The sequence below is a fragment of the Taudactylus pleione genome, unplaced genomic scaffold, assembly GCF_031769625.1.
Source record: "Taudactylus pleione unplaced genomic scaffold, aTauple2 ptg000114l, whole genome shotgun sequence".
NCBI classification, from domain to species: domain Eukaryota; kingdom Metazoa; phylum Chordata; class Amphibia; order Anura; family Myobatrachidae; genus Taudactylus; species Taudactylus pleione.
In genome coordinates this window covers 25,087,403-25,099,954 of record NW_028284516.1, presented here as the reverse complement: position 1 = coordinate 25,099,954, position 12,552 = coordinate 25,087,403, and the positions used below count along the sequence as shown (strand labels likewise).

Sequence of the window (12,552 nt, the reverse complement as noted above, 5' to 3'; positions counted from 1 at the left end):
AGCTCTTTCAGAGCATCCGGCTCTGAATCAGGGCCACAGGTCCAAGTTACATGATTTTAGCTGTTTTTATAAATTTTTAAAGAAATCCAAAACCAAAACACTTAAGGGTAGTTTTGCCAAAACCAAAACATGACGATGATTTAGAACTAAAACACGAGGGTCTGCGAACATCTCTAATTGTAATTTATGGTGTTTATATGGAGAAATAAAATGGAAATAGTTTTAAATTGTGTTTTTAATTATAAGAAATACCACTTAACTTATTCTGTCATTTCTAAAGGTGCGTACACACACAAAGATGTAAGTAATGAACGATTTTCGTTGAACGATTTTCGTCCAGTTTTTCCCTTGAAAAAGTGAACGAAAATCGTTTTACAAAGTAGTTTGTTTTACTTTACATAATAAACGATTTTCTGTGTGTTGATGGAAAAATGTTGCAACTTCTATTGAAAATCGTTCAGTTGGCCAGTCTGACTGAACTACAAACTACAGTCGACAGACGTGAATGCACATGAACGGTAATCGTTCACCGTTTATCGTTTTACACTGAACGATTTTTTGAACGATTGAACGATAATTAAATCGTTAAAAAAAATCGTTTGTGTACGCACCTTAATGGAGCGTACACACGGTCAGATTTGTCAGACTTGTCAGATTTGTCAGATGAACGACTGAACGATTAAACGATTTGAACGATTTGGACGATTTGACCAAAGTTTTGAACGATTTGGACGATTGAACGATTTTTACCTGCATTAAAATGAATGGAATCGTCCAAGTCTGACTGCAAACCCATCAGATGTCAGATATCGTTATCTGACAAACGGGAACGCGCATCGTTGATCGTCCATCGTTCAGGCATGTCAGATATGAACGATTTTTCATCAGATATGAACGACTGAACGATTTTTAAATCATTATCGTCCATATCTGAAGAAAAAATCTGATCGTGTGTATGCACCATAACACTTACAGGGCTACTAAACATATACATTTTATTGGAAGTTTGGTATCTGTTTTTATTGGAGGATTGCTGTATATAAGATAAAATGTATATTTAAACACGTTTGTGATATATTTATTTTTATTTTAGCATTTTCTTTACTACCATATTATTTTGAATAAAATTTTTTGACTGTTAAAGCATGTGTAAATATGCAATATCATATGCTTGGAATTTCATAGACAAATCTTCTAACAGTATAGGTGCTGTGGTAGAGATGACCTGGATTGTGCTACGCTCAGATGCTCAGATAATCTCTTTTATACAGGAAATACTTGTAGTCGCATCACTAGTAGATCTAGAATGTCACAGGGCACCTTTGCCACTGAAGTACCTACCTGTGACAGTTTGTGGTAAGGGAGTGAGTGCCATGGAATATACCATTTTCAGCGATAGCACCTTGGGGGGGAATTAAATTACAGGTGATACATAGCCTTGCATCACCTCAATATTTGACTGCACACATTTTCGTCCATTACAGTAGCTCAACAGCGCTAATTTTTCTGCGCACAACTACAGAATCTGGTGTGAGAAAACCTAGCAAAGCTGCTGCCGTTCACAAAGGCACATTACCACTAATTGAATCGCCCCCTTGAAAGCCCATTATATTTTGATGTCACCAATAGAGTTCAAATGATTTCACCTTCAGATAATAAAGGAAATTAACAAACAGAAAAACCTGCAATCCAATTATACTTTTTTATGTTCGCAAGTGCATCGACTTGTCCGCCTAGCGCATTTCAGCGTGTGTGCCCAATTCATGGTCTTTGGAAACACTACCACAAATTTACTCTGTGGCCCTGATTCAGAGGCGCCCGCACTGAGGGCCTGATTCAGAGCCGGACGCTATTTGCTCTCGCTCGTTCAGAAAAAGGGGCCGGCTATTTAAATTGAGCGCTCGCTCTTTGCAGTCTGTTGACGCCTCTATGTCTGAGCGAGCAAACGAAACATGCGCTCGCTATTTTGTAAAGACGCCCCCTGGCCGCTCGCATCATACGTCATCTCCGCTATTTATTAGATTAATCGAGTACATCGAAAGGCGTCTGAACTGCTCGCAGTGCTTGTGGTTGGATTTTCCTACCGCAATCATGCGAACAGTTCAGGCTAAGAAACAACCAAGTGACGTGGTCGATGACGCTGCTTTGTTAATTATGCACACCCTTAAAACACCCGTTTTGACCGTTTGGCACGCCTGCGTTCGGATCTCCACTCCCCGTTTTCAAGCACCTTCCCCTGTTACCACCCATAAACGCCTCATCCTGTCACTCAAATTAGCAGGCACTCGCAATTTTGTGAACACACGTTTTCCGACCGCACTGGCTGGTTGGCGCATGCGCATTATAACCCATACGCATGCGCAGATGTGCGAACATCGCTCGGAGCGAACGAGCGGCCGCTTACGAGCTCTAAATCAGGCCCTGAGGCCCTGATTCAGACCCGGTCGCTCTGTCAGAGCGCTCACTCTGAATCAGGGCCGGGCTTCTTTATTTTTTAGAACGGCCTCCTGGCCGCTCACATAGCTGTGGGTGACCACCCACATCTATAGCGAGCGGCCATGACGATGGTCGCGATGGTCAAGACCATCACGACCATCGGGCTTACGACGAGACCCTTGTGGTAGGGTCTCATGGCCGCAAGCCCCAGAGAGCTTCTGGCTCTAACAGAGCCGGAAGCTCTCCACTGACATCACTTGCGATGTCAGTGGGGCCGCCCCCAAACGACAGGTGTTCTCATGGGAATGCCTCCGTTTGGGCAGCCACCCCCGGGCACGCCCACCAAAGGGGGCGAGCTGTCACTCAACATCGACAGCTCGCCCCCTTAGTTGCTAGACCCGGAGCAACAGAGTGCCCGTCACTATCCGGGTCCCGCGCATGTGCACGACGGAGCCGGCTCCGTCGTGCGCATGCGCTCTGGGCCACCATCGACCCGGTTGCGAGCGCTCAGCGCTTGCGACCGGGTCTGAATCAGGCCCTGAATCAGGGCGGGCGTTTGGTTTTTTAGTTGCGGCCTCTTGGCCGCTCGCATGGAAATGCCTCCGTTTGTGAAGCCACCCCCCCGCCATGCCTACAAAATGGGGCGAGCTGTCGATCAACAACGACAGCCGTTCCTTTTGTAGTGAGCCATGGAGTGAGTGCTTTTTGCGCTCACCCCGGGGCTCATGCACGTGCAGTGTGCACGCCGCACGTGTGCACTTGGCCACCATCGACCCGCTTGCGAGCGCAATGCGCTTGCGAGCGGGTCTGATTCAGGCCCTGTGTCTAGATTTTGAAACTGGTAGATGCACTGGTCAAAAGATTAAAAAGAAGAAATTAAAAATTTGCTTTTTGCAATTGTAAAATCCCAGATCTCAGCCGTAGCAGGGAAAAAGGCTGCATGCCCCATTCTTTGGCAATGCCCCTGGAAATGCGCACACAAGCCGTTATTTTATTTAAATAATCTGATCCCGTGAAAAGGAATCTTGTATCAGCCTATCATTTATCTGACAATATAAACGTGCACTATGCGCACAGGTATGCCATGGAAGCTGGGGGGGAGAACATGATACTGGGGCCTATTCCCCCAAAGAGACTCAGGAGTCTATTTACTAAGCAGTGTTAGGAGACATAGTGAAAAGTGACAAGAAAGTGATAAGGTGCCAGCCAATCAGCTCCCAACTGTCATCTCACAGGCTGTGTTTAAAAAACAACAGTTGGGAGCTGATTGGCTGGCACCTTATCACTTTCTTATCACTTTTCACTCTGTCTCCTAACACTGCTTAGTAAATAGACCCCACAGTCATGCCAACAAAGTGTTATGGTCATGCTGCCTTCAATGGCCATGCAGCATCTATTGATGTGGCTCCACATTCACAGCGTGGCTTGCCCACAACCCCTTCATATTGAGGCACATTTCTCTTGGCATCTATAAGCAAATAAGCTTTAAGATACACTTTTGTATTTTTGGACCTTAAAGTTAACTTCGTATCTCACAGGAGGCATCTTTATGAATCATTTCTCAGAAGCATCTCTTAATCTTCCTGGCTTTATTTATTAACATTTACATAACATCAGCATACTTTGCAGCACATTACAGCTGTCTTTTCTTGTAATGCTGTATCTGAAATGTACAGTAGCATCAGGAAGTGTTGTTTATTTTTGTTGCCCCAGACATCCACACAGTAGTTTAGAGATCTATTCCTGGGCAAGTAAAACAAACAACTATGCCTAGTGATATAAATATTATTCTGAAAAGCAGAGAAAGAAGAAGAAGAAGAAGAAAGCAATGAAGTTAGAAAAATGTACATAAGAAGAACATGTACAAGCATCACTGAAAAAAAATGCAAATGAAATGTTCTGTGGCCTAAAGATAATATAATATATAACCTTATGGATGGTCAGGAGAATGAGAGCAGTCATACTGACACTGTCATAATCAGATTAACTTTACAGGTTACCGATATGCCAAGTTAATCAAAGATCTGAAAAATATCTATAGAGAACCACTAGTGTTATGTGACTACGGCCACCCACACTGAGTTAAGGTCCTTTGTTTGCGATTAACATATAACACACTTTATGTTCTCCGAAGAAATTGCCGTATCAACTGGCTGCTTGCTGAGCTAATAAAATAAAAAACAGTGTCCAAAGCCATGGTTTCTAAATATATTGCAGATGTCTGTCTTGTTTTCATTTGTATAACGTATTCATGATTTTTATACATAGAACATATGCATTGATCGCTACATATATTTGTTGGATTATGTATTTGGCAGTTGTTAAGAAAGAAAGCGAAGGGCTACAAATTTGTTTACAATACCTCAATTTTTTTCATGTCAAAATATTTTAGGTCATGAATTTGCTGGATGTTTCAGTTTTGGCTTACATGCCTTCTGGTCTTTATTTATGAAAGAACAGTTTTGTTATTAGGAAACAAAAACTTACAAAACACTTTACCCAAAATAGCAAAACTCTCTTACATAAGCTTATACCTGAGATAGGGCCTGATTCATTACCGATCTCAACTACGATTACGCATGCAATCGGCCGATTGTTGCGTACTGCGCATGCGTATACATCGCAGTGCACATGCGCGAACCAGACACTGTGACCACGCAGACCCATCGCAGAGTTATTGACAGGAAGTGCTGTTTGTGGGTGGTGACAGGGGGGTGATCGGCGAAACGCAGGCGTGCCAGTGCGTTTGAACGCCATTGCAGAGGTGTGCCTAAATTAGTCACTGCGATGCCTTACGCAGCCTGAGCACTCATAGCGTGCCATGAAGTTAGCAACTTCTGAGTAAGGTCAGACCTTGTGCAAATGAGTGTGAGATTGCGATGGTACTTGATAGTACTAATTGTTTTGCAGTCTTGCTAAACCTTACGGATGTGTGTAAGGTAAAATGGGCATCCTTATGTTATGCTGCGACGGCATAGTGATCGCAGTGGATTAGCATACTATCGCAGTTGAACTGCGTGTGTAATCGCTATTGCAATCGCAGTTGCAATTGGTAATGAATCAGGGCTATAGTGAGTAATTGTGAATGGTTTCAGCTTCAAATTGGAATCCAAGTTGCAGGATTTATTTTTTTCTTGGCCAAGAGAGTTGTCAATTAATCTATTTGTGATCATCAGTGGCGTCACTAGGGGGGGGTGAACCGTACCAGTTGACACTAATCGAGGAGATGACACAAAAATAGCAAATCTGCCACTATTTTGGTGTCGCCGCCTCAGATAGTGTCACCGATCAGCGGTGACACTGGGCCGGTAGTCAGGAGAGGCTGGGCTAGAGAATGGGGGCATGCTACACGGTCATGCCCACAAAATGGCAACCACCAGGGGGTGTGGCCTTGCAGATATGAGATTACACCAACTTTCACGTGGTCCACAGTGGCGCACTTGGTGATCATTAAACTTTTTTTTACATTAAACAGCTCAGAGTCAAGTCACTATTAAATTGCTAGCAAAAAAGCTTAGTTGCCTTACAGAGGTTTCAACTATAGAATTATTTATTTATTAAGTTTTTTTTATGTAACGTACATATATTACACAGTGGTTTACAAATAATATTTAGAGGTGTATTTACTAAGCATCGTCTTTCAATGCCGATGATTACTAGCGGTTCTGGCTGCAGGATCTAAAACCGCAATAATAATAAATGTAAAATACGCCTGGTTTTATATTTAATATTATTTCTGTTTTAAATCCTGCAGTCAGAATTGCCAACAATTGCGGCTTTGACAAGTCACCTGTGGAATTTACATTTTATATTCCCGAACACCTGCACACAAGCTAATTTACCTACCAGTATGTTTTTGGATTATGGGAGGAAATCAGAGCTCACTGAGGAAATGTATACATGGGGAAAACATACAAACTTCACATAGACAGTCCCTGCTTAGAACTGAACCTATAGCCACAGTGCTGTAACGTAGAAATGCTAAGCATTGCTTCATTATGCTGCCTAGAGAATAACTGAACCTAATGATTAAACATTATTTTAAATGGTCACCTTTGTAGATAGGTCAACAACCAAAATGCAGACACTATTAAAATGTTGACAGTCAAAATGTTGACATAGTTAAAATACTAACTAATGGTGACAGTGAGTCTGTCATGTCAGACTAATTGTAATTAGCATGATGCTATAATTCGAAGAGATAGTGGCCCTCATTCAGAGGCGGTTGCAAGAAGCGAGCGCTCGCTCTGAATGAGGGCAGCTGCTTGACTTTTCAAGTGCAGCCTCCTGGTCGCTAGCTAAGCTGTGGGTTACCACCCACAGCTTTAGTGACCGACAAGGTTGATGGTCACGATGGAAACAGTGCCCCCAGTATTAATTCCCTCCTTAGTAGTAGTCCCCAGTAGTGGTCCCCCCCGAAGCAGTGCCACCAGTAGTAGTCCCCTCCTTAGTAGTAGTCCTTAGTAGTGCCCCCAGTAGCAGTGCCTCCCCCCAGCTGACACACACAATAAAAAAGAGAAAAAAAAATCGCACTTACCTGAAGCACCGCCGCTCCTGCTACCGCTGCAGCCATCAGCTCCTCTGTCCTTCCGGGCCGGCCCGCTCTGCTTTATGAGTGAGCTCATGAGTGAGCTCCAGCTCGGCTCCGGCAGTGTGCGCAGCAGGCAATGAGAGTCTGACAGACTCTCATTGACTGTTAATCACCATTCCGGTGCATGGTGCCCTACATCCAGCGTGGCACAAACCAATAGCTACTATCCACTGTTGGCTGCTGCCGGGCCTAATAGGAGCTGTCAGCTGAGCTCCGATTGTGGACGCTGCACAGTGGCAGTAGCAGCAGGTGCCCCGTCCGGGCCTGCCCCAAACCTTGGCTGGCTTTAGGCAAGCTTGGATGCCCATAGGCATTTGCTTAGTTTGCCTATGCCTAGGGCCGGCTCTGACGGGAGGTGCCGCATCTGGGTGTCACCACCCGTTGTGACGCCTCTGCATGGCTGTAATTACTGTGGCCGCTAAACCCCATCACGGTAGTGCTGCTGTTAGGGCATGCAAAAACTCTGGCAGAGTATGCTGGCATGTGTAGTTCCACAGCAGCATACTTTAAATGCCACAGCCACTAATCCCCTTCATAGTAGCGCTGAATAAATGACAAGCATGGTAGTGCTAATCCCCTGCTTATTGTGCTAAATAAATGAGAAGCAAATCATGTACACCTGTCTATATTTTGGATGAAGGTTACAGTATGTACAGTGACCTATATTCAGGGGCGTTTCTAGAGAGGAGGGGTCCCGTGTGCACTCTCCTTCAAGGGCCTCCTCCTCTCCGTCCGGTGGCTGGCAGCGCACTGCGCGGTGCGTGGCCAGTGCCGCACTTATAGACTCTGGGCACTATAGTGTGCCCAGAGTCTATAGCGCATGAGCAGCTCACTGGGAAAATGGCCACTGCGCCCATTTTCCCTGTACTGCGCATGCGCAAACGACGGGAAAATGGAAGCGGCGCCATTTTACAGCCATTTTTTACAGCGCAAGCGCCGATGTGGGACTCCGGAGAGGAAAGTATAATATGGGTGTAGGGTGTGCACCTGTGTGCCCCGCACACCCTGCACCCATTATAAATACGCCCCTACCTATATTCAGTGTCAACATTTTGACTGTCTATAGTGTAATTTGGTCAAAATGTGGACATATCTAGATTTTGAATGCAGGTTAAACCACTGTATGTGCAGTTAACTATATTGTTATCAATTGTTTTAAACAAATCTAGCAATTATTTAAATTTGTGATTCACACTGTCGCTGCTTACTGTAGATAGAGAAGCACCCCCTCCTAACACGGAGGACTGAAAGTGAGCATGGAGGACTTATTCAAGTAATTATAAACATTTAATGTATTTCAAATAGATTTTAATCTCAGTAGTAAACAGCCTTTACTATATATTAATAATGGTTTTCATTGCTCTCTGTAAGGTACAAAGTTCCAAATAAGTGGTAGAGCTAGAAACCAGTTTATAGCATACATTATATATTAGTAAAATGACTTAGAAATTCTAAATTATTTAACAATAAAAAAGAGAAGTAGTAAAGAAAATGACCTTATGACCACTGTATATAGAGAGCTTTAAGTTTTGTCCACCTGTCTCAAGCTATCAATTCTGTGAATGGATGTCAACAATTTCCACCTTCCAAGACCAGTTTAGCAGCAGCTGGCTTTGCTACATCAGGATGAGATGTACAAAAATGAGAAAAGCTCAGATTTCATTTCATAGAAATGACAAACACAGAAGTCAGTCTGTAGCTGGATCCCTTTTTGTTAAAAGTAATAAACATGCACATTCCCATATTATCCTTATCTAGATTCTTCTAGAATCTAAGGTAAGTAAGGATAACCGCAAGTGACTAAAAATCTATTTGAAGATAAGGCTTTAAGCAGGAAGTGTTTTTTTTTAGCACGCAAAGCTCCTTGTCTGTACTTTTACTTATATACAGTGCAGTGAGCCTTATAGATACCACTATGGCAGGGGTTCTGGAATAGAGGGGAAGGGGGGATATTACTAGAGCTTTTTTTATACATGTGTAAAAGGATTTTTCTTCTTTTTACCTCACTTGTTTTACTGGTTTTGAAGTAGCACTGAATGCATGAAACCAGTGAAAAAATGTCTTGTGTTTTCCAGAGCGAGTTACTAAATTAATCTTTTACAGATGCTCCCCTGTTTTATAGTGAACACCGAGAAAGCTGTGATTGCAGTGATTCTGATATGTCTAGTGATTTTTTGAGGAGGTTTGGATTTATTCAGGTGTGTCCTCATACATCTAGCCTCAATACGCCATGTGACGCGAGACACCTGGCGTAAATGAGCTGCCAGGTCCTGTGAGATTCTGCTGGTGCCAGGAAATGCGTCTTTGTCGCAATGCGATGTACCAGGACCCACCAGGAGACTGTGCTGAGTAATTTGATATGTGACACTTGTATATATGTGTGCGACTGAGTCTGTATACGAAGCACAACGTTACTTGGCGTGGAAAAAAGTAATGGTCGCTGCCTCGTAGTACTTTATATACAGATTCAGACTCAGTCGCACACATATATACAAGTGTCATATATCAAATGAATCAGTGCAGTCTCCTGGTGCTTCTTAGTTGCGACTAAGATGTATTTTGGGGCACAAAAATGCAAATAAAATGCTCGGCGCTAGCAGAGTCGTACAGGACTCAGCGTGCCAAGAGGGGCTGTTTGGTGTGACTGCAGCAACATGTGTGACGAAAGATCTGTAGGTCAATTTGATTTCCATAAATCTGTTGATTAGGAAAATTACTTTAGCTAATCAGCAGTTATAGTAAGTCCAATGGAAATCTGTAAAAATGAATAGAGATTGAATCAATATTTTACAAATGGATCTTTAGACCGTGTTACACCATCACCCGCTGTACATAAACACAAACACAAGAATCCTCACAGGGTTGTGAGTGAATGAAGCCACGACTACAACATTCTAACAGCACAGAACCCGTAGAGTACATAACCAACATAATACATCTCCATAAAATCATCTTAAAGGTGCAATCTCCTGTGTGAGTCAGCATACAGTAGCCACAACAGGCCTACTGTTCTGTGACATGGCCATGGCAACTACAAATACAACTAAAGACTAAAAATTGCTATCTTCCATCTACTCCCACTGCATAACAGTAGCAATTACCTCTAATGTGAAGATTGGTAAAATAAGTACTGTCTAATGAGCTAAGAAGAGAATCACCTTCCATCTCCGCCCTCCTGTCGCTAAAAGCACACAGTATTATTGGTAGGCTAATTGACCTTTTGTCCCATTCATTCCAGAGCCCCAGGCAATTGTTCTCTAAGAAAGAATACATAAAGTCATGCCCTGTCTGCAATGCGTAGACGTTGCCTATTACAAATGAACTCCAACATCAAAATTACAAGCTTTTATTTAGAACACACGGTCATTCATTTAGGAGTCCTGCCTGGATGCAATTTCAGGTTATAATAAATACATATAATATTTTTTAACTTGCTCAATTTTAATAAACAGTAAAGTAGTAGTACCCTGTAATAAATATGGCAAAAAATAAAATGATTTTCTCCATTGCATTTATTCAGAATGTGTCTGTAATTGTACTGTGAGCCTTAAGGTGGGTACACACCCGACCCATAAATCTGCAGATTGACTGATATATCTGCAGACTGTGCAAAACATATGTTCTGCATACAGACTGCCCAATATGTCATAACTGACATCACAATTGGGCGGGCATTTACATGCGTCTGCCCAGTTGAGCGGTCAATCACCGCTGGCCCGGGCAGCAAGAGTACGTACACACAGCACGATTATTATTACCAGTTAGTTATATAGCGCACACAAATTCCGCAGCGCTTTACAGAGAATATTTGCCCATTCACATCAGTCCCTGCCCTAGTGGAGCTTACAATCTACATTCCCTATCACATGCACACACACATACGCACTAGGGTTAATTTTGTAGGGAGCCAATTAACCTACCAGTATATTTTTGGAATGTGGGAGGAAACCGGAGCACCCGGAGGAAACCCACACAAGCACTGGGAGAATATACTAACTCCACACAGTTAGAGCCGTGGTGGGAATCGAACCCACGACCTCAGTGCTGTGAGGCAGCAATGCTAACCATTACACCATCTGTGCTGCCCCAATGCACCAAATATATCTGCAGATATATTGCGCAACGGCTGTGCATCCATCACAGCTGACGTAATATGTCTGTGAACGACGTCGTTCACAGACATATCGCTGGTACTCACTGGCCGATGCACACACGATATATTGGCCGTTCAATTGAACGGCCGATATGTCGGCCAGTGTGTAGCCAGCATTACACAGCATGTCAGACTCAGCTGGTGATATATCTCATGTTGGTCATATGCAGTACAATTGTGAGTGTTCACTTTGGGTTCATATTTCTTGTAAGCGGGAACGTCAGACCAAAATAGAAAGCATTTGAAAAGGCATGATGTGAAAATGGGTCAAACAACATAATGTGACTGAGGTCATTGCTCAACTCAGTTCCTGCACTGCATTCTTGGATATGATGACAAAACAAGTAATATATTGCCAAAATTCTTCTTTAATACATTTTTAGATTGTTCCAAATGACCAATATAGCACAAAGGGTGTTGGAGTCTACACCATACTAACTGAAATGGCTCCAGCCACAGACAACATTATTAGCTAATTAAGGACGATGCAGTTGCCAATTGTGTCGCTGTACAGGGCAAAAAGCTACAGTTCAGTACAACTGAAAACTGGAGACAATGAAGATACTATTTTATACATAGAACACTGATAACAAAAACCTAATTTAATGTACTTAAGCACAAATAATAAAGTATCCATACATGTTATGATTGTGTCTTTTTAAATATACCTGATACATATACAATGGATATCATTATGTAAACATATGAAAGGAAAATTATGCTAAATTATGGTAAATATTTTTTTAACTATTACTTGTATTGACATTTTAACAGATAAGTTCACCACAAATAAATATAAAATATATAAACAATACTATAATATATACAAATAAAAATGCAATAACTGACAACTTTTAAAACACTATTTGCATACTTAAATGTTCAATGATATAAAAGTAAGCAGAAACTAGAAAAATCCATTTGCTGGCTAGTAAACAAAAAGCTATAAAAAAAAACTTTGCAATACATTTTCTACACTCCTATTCTTGAACTAAAATAGAAATACATTGCTGAGCTTTGGAACCTGGGGCCAGGGAACAAAGTCTCAGCATACCAGTAGACATTTTTGAAATAACAAAAAAAATACCAGCAAAAACTATTATTCATTAGTGGTTAATATCTGTAATGCTAAAAATTTGAACCATAAAAAAAACACTTCATGTGAACATCTTAAACTATAAAAGCATATTATGGTATTCTTCAACGCTCAAATACAACTTTACTAATTTGTACAAAATAGGTATAGAGCCATTTGAACTTCAGATAACAAACAATTATATAATGTGTTAGCCATGATGAGTTGGCAAAATCACAAGATATGTGCACCAACACACCCATACTGTACTATTGCAATGCTTTACTCCTTCCCCTG

General features: G+C 42.0%; 1 protein-coding gene across 20 annotated transcripts in view; it reads right to left on the bottom strand.

Moving 5' to 3' along the window:
* Window positions 1-12,552, bottom strand: part of EYA1 (EYA transcriptional coactivator and phosphatase 1) — a 103,996-nt gene that overhangs the window by 43,085 nt on the left and 48,359 nt on the right. The window lies entirely within an intron of this gene.